Raw genomic sequence first — 14,223 nt, 5'->3', positions numbered from 1 at the left:
AAGGCCCGTAGTACTTACTCAGGTACTAGTGGGCCAGCCCAATAACGGCCTGCTTAATAAAGGCCCATATACGGCCCGAAGCCAGATCTGGCCGGTTAATTGTTCGCCGGATATTTGGGCATATTTACGGCCCGAAGCCAGATCTGGCCCGTTAATTGTTCGCTGAATATTTGGGCCCAATTACAGCCTAGTGACTTTCGGCCTGTTAGAGGCCCGATGTAGACATGGGCCCATTTCAGTCCGGTGTGACATTTGGCCTGGGAATGGCCCATGCTGCCCATGGGCCATATATGGTCCGACAGGACATCAGGCCCACTAACGGCCCGTGATAAAGGTGGCAACAGTTAAGCCCAACGTGACTTTGGGCCTGTTAAAGGCCTGTCGCATAATTCGGCCCGTTAATGTCTGTACTAAGCTTTCGGCCTCTTAAAGGCCCATGATATCAGTGGGCCAACTAAGGCCCGAGATATGTTTCGGCCTGGTAAGTGCCCGTGATATAACTGGGCCCTAAAAGGCCCCGTCTACATTTCCGCCTGCTGAAGGCCCGTCGACGACTAGTGAAAATTAAGACCCAATATGCATTTCGGCCTGCTAAAGGTCCATGGTTTCATCAGGGCCGTAACAGGCCAGTACAATATTCAGCCTGTTAATGGCCCAACGCTACCTGGGCCAAACTAAGCGATGGGTCCAAAAAAGGCCCAACTAAAATATAGGCCGGTGTAAGTTGTGGGCCTCGCACAAAGTGTGAAGGCCCCAATGATTTGGGCCCAAGAAAGATGCAGGCCGACCCAATTATGGCCCGCTAAACACCAGGCCCGTTAGAGGCGAATGTTTCAGCCCGGTCGACTACATCTGATTTTTTTTCAGATAGCAAATGATGGCAGTAACTAGTAAGAATTAAGAACAAACCTGCTTTATACAATAAAGAAATTACAGCATAGTAACTAAGAATAAACCTACACTATACAATAAAGGATTTATGGTATATTACATCCACTGGGCATCGAAGTTCGCCACCAGTGATCATAACGCGCAACGAAGAAGCAGATTACGAAAACTGGGCACCATTGCAGCGTAACAAAATAATACTGAACCGAGACCACTTCCAAGACAGTTCAAGAAAGGTTAGCCTTGCGCGGGAACTGCTGCGCAAGCTGCTGAGCAAGGCTGTGAGACCGACCTAGCATGTCGGTCATAGCTTCCAGGTGTAGCTGTTTAGCGATGAGGTTCTTATTGGTGTTCTCCGCAATCTTTCTTGGAGATAGTACTTCAAGTCGAAGTTGAGTTGCAGAATGCCTTTCTGCTAGAACTTGGGACTGCAGAAGTCGAACTGATTCAGACAATGAATTCTGTGAGCTTGTCTGACTGCTAGTCTCGAGTAACTTGAACACTGCATCAAGACAAGACTTTGGGGTTAACTCGCTATCTTCAAGATGTTTTGCCTTCTTTGCTGCAATATATGTTGGGTTTGTCTCACAGCCTTCAGCAGACTTGTGCATGCCATCAGGCATATCACCCTGAAACAAAGCAGAGAGATGACAGGTTCTGCACATGTATAAACAAAGATGATAACTGTGCTGTCAATTCCATCCAATTTCAAATTAGAAAATAAAGAGTAAGTTCAAAATATCAATAGCATAATTTGGCATTGTTCATAATGCGGGGAGCTTCACCACACTACTGGATTACCATGTCAACATAACAAGCATAGATGAAGGGCAAAGAAAATCATTATATCTATTTTGGTTAATGTGCATGGTATGTTGTTCATATCATCAGCCACATCAGTAAGATAAAACAGGAGATGACAAGGTGCAAACGTGGGCTGCTTCACCACACACTGGATTATAGATCCACAAAGACAAGCATACATATAGGGAGTATTGAGTAATGTGCATGGTATGAATAAGGAATTTGGTTTTACAAGTAGAACTTAGAACTTACGGTTCTTGCGAACATGCATTTTGGTAGAAACAGCAAACTAAACAGCAGTAAACGATAGGGAGTATGAGCAAATTAAACAGCAGTTGAGGATAAAGGCTTTAGAAGGACTGACTTACATTAACAAATAACACCGACTTTATAATGCCCTTCTCCATGTCAAGGGAAGGATAACTCAAGAATTTCAGCACAGAATCTTCTTCATAAGCATTGCCTGTACTCTACATTTTGTAGAGAGTAATTATAGATATGATAATACTAGAAGGGATAGAGGATAATGAAGATAAGATGCAGATTGATGCTACATAATCAACTACCTATCCCTGGAAGTACAAGCATTACAGGACAGAATGTACTGACAAGAGCAATGGGCTACACTTCTGCACTGGCATTGTCTGTGTATTCTACTTTTTGGTAAGATTAAATATAGATCTGATCTTTTTTTAGTAAATGGTGGGCGAGGGGGATAAGATGCAGAATGCTACACAATGAACCAATTCCTCTTCCCATAATACAAGAGTGTTTTGAACACTGGTGTACTGTACAAAATGTTCTTATATTATGGGACGGAGGGAGTAGCTGGTAATGTAAGTACAGTGATAGACGATGTTCAGTCCTTACAAGAGGACTGCAGAGCTAAACCTCTTCAAAAGCATTGGGTTGATTCTAAATTTATGTAAGAGTCCATACGGATCTTATAATGTCCACCAAATGGACGATAACGAGGCTAACATGTGCAGTGATGCTACATAATCAAACAGCTATGAAAGTAAGTATGGTCATACAGGGCAAGAGGTACTCACAACAGCAATGCAGTGTGCAGTATAGTTGCGAGATTCTATGGTCCCTTGATAATGAATGTTCTTCTGCTAACAGTTTTCGTACAAGTGAGACATTAAGGCAAATGCAGAAATGTAGTTCAAATTGTGATGTGATATCATAGATAGTACCTTACGCTGCAGCCGAGACCAATGTGTAACAAGATTATTCCAGTCACCGTCGGATAAATGTAGCACCGGAGACTTTACAGAAATTTTGTTTAGAGGCTTGCCATTGAAGTGCGCTTGCCTCAGGTAGGAACGATACTTCATCAACGAGTGCTTGAAAAGTGCAACCAACCATTGCTCGTCTTCACAATCCAGTTTGGTCCTCGCCTATTTAAAAGAATGAAATCTTGTGTCTTCTGTCAGCAGAAACATATGCAGCAATGACCATGAATAACATTAGTACATTACTTACGCGTAAGTTGCGGAGGAAGACTGGAAATTGTTCTGTGTTTGCGGTATAATCTTTCCATGAAGGAAAGATGCGCACAAAGTTCCTGACAACAATATAAGCTTTGTCTTCTAAACTGGGAAGAAATGGAACAGGGGTCCTATTTGCTGCAATTGGGGCTCTCTCTGGTTCGAAAAGGGATTTGGCAACTGGATTTGGTGTACTCTTTGATGGAATGGGGGTTTTGCGTCGTAGAGCTGGTGCTATGTCAACTGGCATAATCATAATGTTTGCTGCAGTTGGGGTCTGCTGAGTTGGGGCATCAGAAATGACCAGTGTAGTAGGGCTAGAGTCTGCTAGAGTTGGGGTGTTTTGTGGGTCAGGTGATATTGCAACTACACCTAATGGGCTATTTGATTTATCAGGTGCCACTACCTTTTCCAAATACTTTGCTTGTGCTCCTCCACGATCAGCAATCGCCCTCTTCCTTTTGAACGTCTGATACACAAGAACAACATTTGAATGGATAAATATGGTATGATGACTGATGGAATATGTACTGAAAATGGATAGGCAGGGCGTATTCACATACATGATGTGTAAACTAAGCTAATGGCAGTTCAACAAAGTAGAAGCAATGCAAAGCATCAGTTGCAAGATATGTGCGACAAATATAACCTTGGAAAGTTAGAGCAAGCACCTTGATGGGTGAATAAGATAGGGCATCTTCCTCTGACTCCTCCACTAGGGAGCTACATTGACGTAGGTCTCCCTCTAGCTCAGAATCACTGTTACGATCATATTCTGAGCATGAATCTGTAGGTGGAGAGCATTTGCATTGCATTGCATCCAGACTTGATTTCAGTCCCTTAATGCCAAGTTTGACAGCCATGGCATTGTTCTGCTTTATTCTTTTCATGTGCGCAAGCTCATAATCTTCATGATGCTGTTCAGAATCTGAGATTCATGAAAACATAAAAAGTAGTCAGATTATCTATGGAATGCATTGCGGATTCAACTCGAAGAGTGTCTCCCTATAAAACCCCTGCATATGCAAAGTTCACCCCCAACCGTGCTGACCAGACCACACACAGAAATACAAACCCCTTATGTCTCTATAACAGGCAGATACACACATTTCAAAACTGAAGTAGGAACATTAGAATCATATGAAATTCATATTTGAACAAATAAACTAAGGAATTATGAGTGGCATAATGTTTAGCTTCAAGGGTGGAGTGTTGGTAGTGCGACACAAAGCAAGTAGGCAGATTGTATTCCATGTAAAAGATCGAAGCCTATGTAAAAGCTGGAAATGACATTTTCTTTCTATACAATGCAGTGTTCGTTGCCCACACATGATGGAAGAGATCACATAGAGAAATACTATTCACTCATGTCTACCGTTGCAGTATTTAGAAATAGGGTGGTCCACCCTAAAAGAATATTGACAACAAATATGACAAGGCAAGCATAGATGTAGTGAATGAATCATTTACTTGTGAGCTTACTAGGACAAGTATGCAGAATTGTAACTGCAGTAAGAGACTGTCCAAAATCTGAATCAAGAAGTTTGTCTAGCACTTATTGTTTGCAACTAATCAACGTGAATAATTGGATATTATATCGAATGAGTAAGAAACACAAGTAAAATTGTCAACAAACCTGGCTTGCAGTAGTAATCTGGGTCAATGTCACTATGACCAACAATCCAAAATGACTAGTGTCTGTTCCTAGGGCCGGAATTTTGAAAACCCTGTGAACTTTACATGTACTAAAGATTACCGAAATACATCTGAACCATTAAGTGTAGGTAGCACTGAGCACACAACAAACCCTAATGACAGTCCTGCCTAATGAGTAATGAATCAATTAGAAAATGGGTGATGAGGAGTGGTTGCTGAGTGTTGAGGACTTATCTCAGGATAAATCAGGTTGGCTTAGTGGGTGCTGCACGCCTGAGCCCTGAACGGACTGGGAAGGTAGGCACAGCGGCGGGCAGCGGTGACGCTGTTGGGCGAGCGGCTCCTGACCTTCTGTTAGTCCGGTGTCTCCTCCTAGAGTCATGCCGTCCGGGGACGTCAAGTCGCCGGTGAGGCAGGCGGCTAGGGGCGAGTAGAGATCAGAAGCGCGCAGCAGAACAGAGGGGAATCGGGGCCTGGAACGACCCAAAATCCCAGGGTGGGCCGGCCCACCGTGGGCACCCTGTAGAGATACACACCCAAGCGGCGAACATGCATTTTCGAACTAATTTAGGAACATTTAGCTGACCAATTAAACGAATATGTTTTAATAATATCAGATTCGTATTTGAACATCTAAGCTTGTTTAGCTTGATGGGTCGAGCAGTGCTATTATGACACGAAGCACGTATTCTGATCGTATAGTGATCATAAAAGGGGGAAACCGGAGAAATGATATTTAGCAGCCATTGTTTGCTTCGAACTAAGAACTAAATTCTAAGAGCTAAAAAGAAAGTAGAGTAACCAAGTTAAGATCTATTTTCTGGTTGAGATCAAAAAGTTGAGGAGATACGAAGTACCACCTCTCTTGCGGCGTCGTGTAGGCATCGGGGGTGCGATGGCTGTCGGTGGCGTTGAAGCAGATCTGCGACAGTAGATGGGTGCATTGGGGGATAAGTCCCGTTGCGGTGGAAGAGAAGGTCGTGTGAGCGGCCCCGGCAAAGAGGACGATGGCGCCGATGAAGCGACACGTGATGCAAGGCTCTTGGTCCGTCACCGTGGATGAGAAACGTCCATCTCTAGCAGTGGACAACGCGGTCTTGGTAGGCGCTCCAGCATGGTGGAGGACGGTGGCGATGGATGTGGTGGAGGAGGCAGCGATGGATGTGGTGGAGGTCGGCGGCGATGGATGGGGTGGCGGACAAAGGCTGGTGTGGGGATGGTGTTCTAGCGCGGACGGTGTATGAATGGGAAAATGGAGGGAGAGGTACGGGGAACCATGTTTTTGGGACGCGCTTGTCTGAAATATGGGAAAGTTACGAACTTAGCCCCCGTTTAAAATTTGGACGTCTCGTCGGTTGGGGATATGACGGTAATCTCGCATCTCGCCAATATTTGCCCAGAGCGATTTCGGTTGAGGAGAGGGTGGTTGGCGCCCATGGTTGGCGCCCACGGTGTATGAACGGGGCTGACAGGTAGGGCGGTTGTGTCACGTCTGAGTGAAGTTACAAACCTGCCCCTATTGAAAATATTTGCCTACATCGATTTCGGCCGAGTCGAGTTTGTTTTGCCGCCCACCGTGTATGAATGGGGAAATGGAGGGAGAAACAGAGGTCTTTCAGACGAACTTGAATCAAATGTGTTTTGCCGCCCATGTTTGGCGCCCACCGTGTCGGAATGGGCTCAGAGGCGGTCGTGTCACGTCTAATTGAAGTTACAATCCTACCCCTATTTAGAGCAGTGGAAATCGGGCCGATGGATTGTCCGTGTAATGGGTAGACAGTAATTTCCATCTCCCAAACACTTGGCTTCGGGCAGCCGACGTGGGAGTGGACATTTTGCCGCTTCTTTCAAATTTTGGGACAATAAGAATCCACGTTTACCCTGGCAACTAAATTCGAATCCATTTTGTATTCCTATACGAATCTTTATAAATCATTCTATGTGTTTTTATATATCTTCAAAAGGACGACAAAGATGTATTCCACTGTCATATATGAATATGGTTTACAAATGCCGATACTCAAATTCAGAAGCTAGAATACAGTTTAAGGTGAATTCGAATATTTGGAACACTTCATATCCAACTCAAATGTCACACGCAGCATAATGTGTACTCCCATTTAGATATGTACACAAGCGATGTATCAAGATTCAAATAACGAGTCAATCAACCAAGAATGTACAGAACTAACAGACATATAAACACTTATAGAGTATATGGATCAATAATATCAACTAACATACATAAGCCAGGCCGCTGTACTTTTCTTTGCTACAACAACATCCTTTTTTTAGCCAATCTACTACAGCATCTTGGCCCTTTCCGATGCGTGCCACTTATGGTCCATCTATACTACTATTATTGCTGAATGCACATTCAGCCCGATTGACATATTTGTAGGTCTGGCACAGCAATCAAAATGAAATGTCTCCGAGTCTTATCAATTAATACAGACTTGTGCTCAAATAAAATTACAAACCAAAAAATAAAAAACAATTATTACATGATCTCTAAAACAAATGGTTTGATTGATTACATGAACAAACAACACAAAGGTTATTCAACGATGGAAAGAACATTTCACCTATGATTTACCAAGTGGGAATTTAATTTCCTTTTTTCCTTCAGGACCTTAACAATGTGGTGAGTCTCGGCTTGCTTCGTTTTGAAATCCACCAAATATTTAATGGTTGTCTTGAGTACTGCTACTGATTGTGTTGTTTGCTTCCTCAACATGTCAACTTCATATCTAAGTGCAGAAGTAGAATCTCTTTCTACCACTAGTTTAGCCTCTAGAGCATCAGCAGTTGGCAATTCATAATGCACGATTGGGCCGGTGCCACTACTGTGGGATGATACAACGTCCATGGGGACCTCGCTCTTTGATCTTGGGCTAACCTATTTTGCCATTAACGTTCCGATTGAATTCAGAAAAGTTGAAGTTAGCAAAACATCTCAACTAGGAGTTATAACAGCAAACCAGTTAAACAAACAAGGAATTAAAGAGTTTCAATTCGATGTTGAAAAGTAGTTATTAACATCATTGTAACCCGTTGTTGCAGCAGCAAAGCAGTTAAACAAGCAAGTAGCTATTTAAGTTCAGGCAAACAGGTAATTCTTAACAGTAAGTATCAAACACATAGATAGGCGCAGTCTATAATAGGATTAACAGGTTGTGGCTTTATGTAATCAGTAGCAAACTAAATTAAGCCAAGCAACGTAATTGAACAATTTTGCAATAAGTGGCTAACTAAAATTCTGAGAAGCAGGTCACTGAACTTACGCTAGTTCTTTGTACAGGCACACTACAACTTCTTTTTCGCTTACAAGGTTGTACGAAGGAGTCCATAGCATCAATTGCTTGGATACGTAGTCCCAATACTTCTTTCTTCCCACACTGCATTGGTAAGTCGAATGGTTAATCTGGTAAGATGGTGCGGCCTTGATATGTTATATGAGGACGTGTAGTCAGACTAGTTGTAGCCACACACTTCACACTGGCTTTTACTGTATATTTCATGCAATTACTTTTGGCATATCAAGATCTAAGCAATCTACAATAGGATGAAAAGACTGGCATCCTTCACATTATTGGCGAACTCAGTTCATAGAAACAAGCAATTCAACCATTCTGTGGGTAAATCAAAAGCGCCACTGGAATATTTTCACTACCCCTATCATACACACAAAAAGGGGCGACGCCACCATAGGGGCTGGTATGGGCGGCCGCCTCGGGTGCCTCGAAAGTGTGCACCTAGTTTGAGTCGTCCAGGTTGGCCCAGGCTAGTTTTGTTCGTCCCAACGCACGAGTAGGCAATGTAAAAAATGAAGAAAAATGTTTCAATTTGGATAGGCCAATAACATAAGTGCAGGGCATGCCCTATAGCAAGCTCGCGGCCCAAACGAGTGCCTCCCATATCGATCGACAGCAGGAAAAATCCCAATTCATCCGCTCCAGCCTCCAGTCTGGTTCGCTCCTAACCTAGCCGCTGAGCGGACAGACCGACACAGCACTTCCTCACGCCCTCGTTGGAGGGCGGTCGCCGGGCTTCAAGCGAACGGAAGGACAAGAAGATAAAGATCCAACCCCGGGTGTAGCCTGCGTGGAAGGCAGCGGCGGCAGCACGGGCATGGCATCGAGCTTGCGCAAACGGACAGTCGCAGCTTGCAAGAGTAGCATGCGCAACGAGTAGGTACATCACATCCTTGATTATATCTAATTCAACTCTTCAATTTATGGCCAATAGTTAAACCTGACGGTGTTGTAAAACTGCTTGGATGTAGGGAATCTATGAGAAAATGAAACCAATATCTACTTATTTTACAACTCCCCCAATCAATACTGAACTGACTGAATCTGATGAATCTAATAAAGTTTCCGGTGCAAACATCCAAGCTCATGTTGTTCTTGAGCCTGAATTGTATAATGAACAAACTGGTAATGAAGGATTTTATGCAAACATTTTGCATGCTCTTGGTGATGAACATATAGTGTCTAATGAGGCATCTAATGCAAGCATTTTGCAAGCTCCCATTGAAGGATTTAGTGTCTAATGATGATCTGCTATGTTGAGAGAGACATAGAGATTTGCAGGCATTGATGACAAGCAAATTATAGTGCATTTTCATGCCTTGTGTGACGCCCTCGATTCAATCGTACACTAATCATACACGCAAATGTGTACGATCAAGATCCAAGACTCATGGGAAGATATCACAACGCAACTCTAGACACAAATTAAAATAATACAAGCTTTATATTACAAGCCAGGGGCCTCGAGGGCTCGAATACACAAGAGTCAGCGGAAGCAACAATATCTGAGTACAGACATGAGTTAGACAAGTATGCCTTAAGAAGGCCAGCACAAAAGCAACATTGATCGAAAAGGCAAGGCCTCCTACCTGGGAGCCTCTTAACTACTCCTGGTCGTTGGCGGTCCCCACGTAGTAGTAGGCATCGACGGTGCCAACTGGCTCCGGGGCTCCGCCATCTGGTTGCATCAACCGGAAAGAAGAAGAAAGGGGGAAAAGGGGGGAAGCAAAGCAACCGTGAGTACTCATCCAAAGTACTCGCAAGCAAGGATCTACACTACATATGGATCGGTATCAATGAAAAGGGGTTATATCTGTGGACTGGACTGCAGAATGCCAGAAGAGAAGGGGAAAGTTTAGCCTATCGAAGACTAGCATCTTCTGGAAACCACCATCTTGCTGATGAGGCCTCACCCTTGGCACTCGATAGTAACCCAGTAGAGTCGAGCAACTAAGGGGAAAGTGATGTGTGGTGCTGGGGCCTGGTCTTCGATCCCGTTGATCGGGTCTTCGATGATGAAGCAGAGGCAACAAGGACAAGGTGGGGGTCACTGATGGATCATTAAGCAACCTATACTAAACAGTTTAGGATAAGCAGGTAGGTAACAATAAGCAGGTTACAAAAGCAGGCTATGCATCAGAATAGGAACAATCAATTACAATAGCAAAATCTAGTGCAAGCATGAGAGAATGGAATGGGCGATATCGGGATGATCAAAGGGGGGCTTGCCTGGTTGCTCTGGCAAGGAGGGGCCGTCATCGACGTAGTCGATCACAGCGGCATCAGCAGCAGTCTCGGGGTCTACCGAAGAGAAGAAGAGGGGGAAGAAATAGTAAATACAGAGCAAACAAGGCATCACAAGGTATAACATGGCAAAACGCAGCGCTCGACGTGTTCTAACGTGGCACTACTCAATACAGGTGAAGGGGGAAAACATCCGAAAATGTTTTCCCGGTGTTAGGAATTTTCGGACAGACGAACCGGAGGGGGGAAGTTGCAGGTTCGTTATGCTAGGGGTATGTGGCAGATGAACGGACCCCGTATTTGGATTCGTCCCGTCGTTCTGGGCAACTTTCATGTACAAAGTATTTTCATCCGAGTTACAGTTTATTTACTATGAATTTTCAAAGTTTTAAAACATTTTCTAAATTTCTGGATTATTATTAATTCGGAAAAAATGACTAAAAGGCTAGATACACCCAGAAGTGTACCCAGCCAGTGGCTGTGTGAGGCTGACCGGTGGGCCATTGACTGAGTTGACCAAGTCAACATTTAACTGGTCAAAGAGTGAATAGTGTAGGCGGGTCCCACGTGTCATTGACTAGAGTTAGATTAAAAGTTACTTTAGCTGTTGGGTCCCACTGTCATTAGGCCATTCTGCTAATTAGCATTAAACTAATCCCTATCCTAATCTAAACAGGCCGGCCAGAGGCACAACGGTGCCCATGGCTGGGCACGCACATGCATGGGCGCATGGCAGCCATGGCCAGGAGGGCTCACATGGGTGGAGGCCAGGAGCAACAACAGCTTAGGAGCAGCAGCTGCAGTTAGCAGCGGCACAAGCAGCGCAGCAACGGCGACAGTAGCGGCGGCTAAGGAACATCAGCAACCAACTAGGAGCAGCAGCAGTCGTAACCTCGTAAGTAGCACACGCACGAGCAGCAAGCATCAGTAGGTGGCAGCATAGAGCAGTAGCAGTAGCGGCAGGACCGTGGGAGGCTGCGGGGAAGCGCCTGGGCGCGGCCGGGGAGCAGCGCTCGCGGCCAGGCCATGGCCATAGGCGAGTCAGGGCGCGCGGGACGCGGACGCGACCGGGCGGAGCTGCAGCCATGGCGACCACGGACGAGTACGGGAGCAGCGGTAAACGGCACAGATCGAAAGGGGAAAGCGAGGGAATCGGTAGAGGGGCTCACTGTGGTCCAGATGAGCAGGCCAGCGAGGTCGGGCATGGAGAGGAGCAGCCGAATCGGGCGGGGGGTGCGTTGGCCGTGGAGGAAGAAGAAGGTGTAGGGGATGTTGAGGCGGCTCCCCAGCTTCGATCCAGAGGCGATGAAGATGAAGAAGTCTACGCCAGAGCTGCTGGACACCTTGGCGGAGCGCGAGGACGACGGTGGCCGCGGGATCGAGTGGTGCACGACGACGGCGGCGTCGGGTGGGATACAGAGGGAAAGAACGAGTGAGGGAGAGGGAGTGAGTGGGTGCTAGGGTTCGTCCGATGGGGTCTGGGATGCTCTTAACCCGCAAGGAGGGTCGCCGGATGACGGACGCGTGCGCTAGCCGCGCCATGGACGGCGCACAGGCGTACAACGCGCTCTTGTGAGCAGTAGGAAGGGGATATAGAGGGGGTTGTTGGGCTGGGCCAAGGTATGTGCATGTGCTAATCCTAAGCGCATCGTGCCATTTTCCTATTTTACATTTCTGTAACAAAAACTGCTACTATTTCCTATTTAGTTTAGATAGCAAGTGGTTTTTGTTTAATATGAAACTTGTCACACAAATACAGGGAAACACAAAAGGTTTCAAACCGTTTGAGATTGTTTATCTATTTTTAGAAATTGAAAAGGTTAACTAATTGGTTGTTGGTCCATTGTTATAATTCCCAGGGGCATTTTAAACATCTCCAAAATTGTTTGTTAATGCAAGACAATTGTGTGGTGAATATTTTCAACCTCATGAACATTTTTAATTTACCATTTGAATAAATAAAATTTGACTTGTAATCTAAATTTGAATTTGACTTTGATTTTAATCAAGTGACAATTGCCTTAGTAAGTTGGTGGTGACATGGCATCATTAGGGTGCGGTTACTGTAGCTTGAACCTCGGGGCGTTACAAATCTCCTCCACTACAAGAAATCTCATCCCGAGGTTCAAGAGGTGGAGTAAGGGGGAAAGTTCGGGTTACTAAATACTAACATGTCTTCTCATTCTTGGTTGCTCTTCTCAAAGAAGTTAATCCCTTTCGTTGATGTCTTTAGTTCTCTGCTTCAGGGCACCGTGACGAAGTTGTCATTCTTCCTTCAGGACCTCCATCGTACTTACGGAAAAGATAAGGGGGAAAACTCAAGAAGGATGGATCTCAACACATGTTAGGTACCTGGGGTAATCTCGGAGAACGAGGCATAGAGGCATCTCTCGAGTTGAAATTTAAGAAAGTCATCGAGAGCAAAGTAAGAAGGTGCAATAAGAAGTTTCAAGCGTGCAGGCAATCGTTCGATGCCTAATCAGAAGGTGAAAGGGTTTCAGAACAACAAAAATAAGATTGTGTTTGATACCAGAGTAGATCATCTCTAGGAAGGTGGCTCGTGATTAGCATATGAAGCCAAGTCTGAGGAATAACTTTGGAAACAGGGGTGTACAGTTGAGTCAGGTTTCGACCTGTGGAACTGTGGGTTATGGGCCCACCATGTGGGTTAAAAGTAGGAAGGGCGATGATTGCAAGGCATGTCAGAGCATAGACTGTCAGTTATGTTGGCAACAACGTTGGTACCAAGGGAGAGGGACGAAGAGAACCATTTTCCTGCTCGTTGAACGAGGCGGACCAATAGGCAAAGTTCTCATCCATCGGTGGCTACCGGAATGCCACCATCAATAGTAACAGGGGTATTCTGACCAAGTTGTACATCGAGGTGTTTACATAAGCAGTGAAATATTACCGCTTATATCATCTAGATCACCAGAAAGGTTAAACAAAACCATGGAAAGGAAAATGTGATTAGTATATTAATCACAACAAAAGAAAGGAAAAGGTGATTATACCCGAGTATCAGGAGTATATCCTTCCCAAGGAAAGGCAGAGCATGATATACATAATAGGACTCCAAGTGTGTAACCATTTAGGGTAAAGGGCGAGGAAACTCATGATGTTACCCATACAATGGTGTTTGGATAATTGATCAAGAGACATTTAGCATTGCGCCTCCAATGTTCTTAATGATGTTCGGAGTAACACAGTCATACTTTTGGATAACATTGACATGGTCATCAGGTAAAGGCCGGACCTTGGGAACACAAAGGATCCATCGGGAATTACTTGAACACCTCATTCAATTTTATCAGGGAAGATGAGGAAGTGGCCGATGGTTTCAGCAAAAATCCATCGACATGTCAAAAAGGATGTATTCCAAAATGATAACACAAATCATCGAGGGGCAAGGATGGTATTTCTCATCATGAATTCGATTGATATCCTGGAAGAGCTCAGAATGTTGATGATGATCACGACAATTTGTCGAGAGGTTTCATGAAGATGTAATCGATCGACGATGACATCAAGTCAAAGGAATGATGAAGCGAAAGGTTATTGGTACAACACAAACTCGAAATCAAGATTGTTGTACAAGGCAAAATGATATGACGATGAAGATCGACGTAAGCTTAGCTCATCGTCGAAAATTATGCTTTGGGAAGACGGACCAGGTAGCATAGTCAAAATTTAGCACGATAATGGTATAGCCGATCAGGCTAGGAATGACTAGAAGGATTATTAAACTCGTAAGCAATGAAAATTACTTAAGAGTTATTGAATCGGAGTGCGAAATTGATTCACTATCGGTGTCCTCGAGTGAC

At 44.6% G+C, this 14,223-nt stretch overlaps 1 long non-coding RNA gene across 2 annotated transcripts; it reads right to left on the bottom strand.

Moving 5' to 3' along the window:
* Nucleotides 1–9,556: 9,556 nt before the first annotated feature.
* LOC141021350 (uncharacterized) lies at nt 9,557–11,934 on the bottom strand. Of its 2 annotated transcripts, XR_012182328.1 has the most exons (3): nt 11,569–11,934; nt 10,385–10,456; nt 9,557–10,225 (listed from the first exon to the last, which is right to left on the bottom strand). It is a non-coding gene; the product is annotated as an uncharacterized lncRNA (long non-coding RNA). The 2 variants fall into 2 exon arrangements; XR_012182327.1 differs by having other exon boundaries at nt 9,557–10,456.
* Nucleotides 11,935–14,223: the final 2,289 nt, after the last annotated feature.

Source organism: Aegilops tauschii, chromosome 1 (genome assembly GCF_002575655.3).
Source record: "Aegilops tauschii subsp. strangulata cultivar AL8/78 chromosome 1, Aet v6.0, whole genome shotgun sequence".
Taxonomy (NCBI): domain Eukaryota; kingdom Viridiplantae; phylum Streptophyta; class Magnoliopsida; order Poales; family Poaceae; genus Aegilops; species Aegilops tauschii.
Note: the sequence above shows the minus strand (reverse complement) of the source record. Positions and strands in the feature narration are given on the sequence as shown.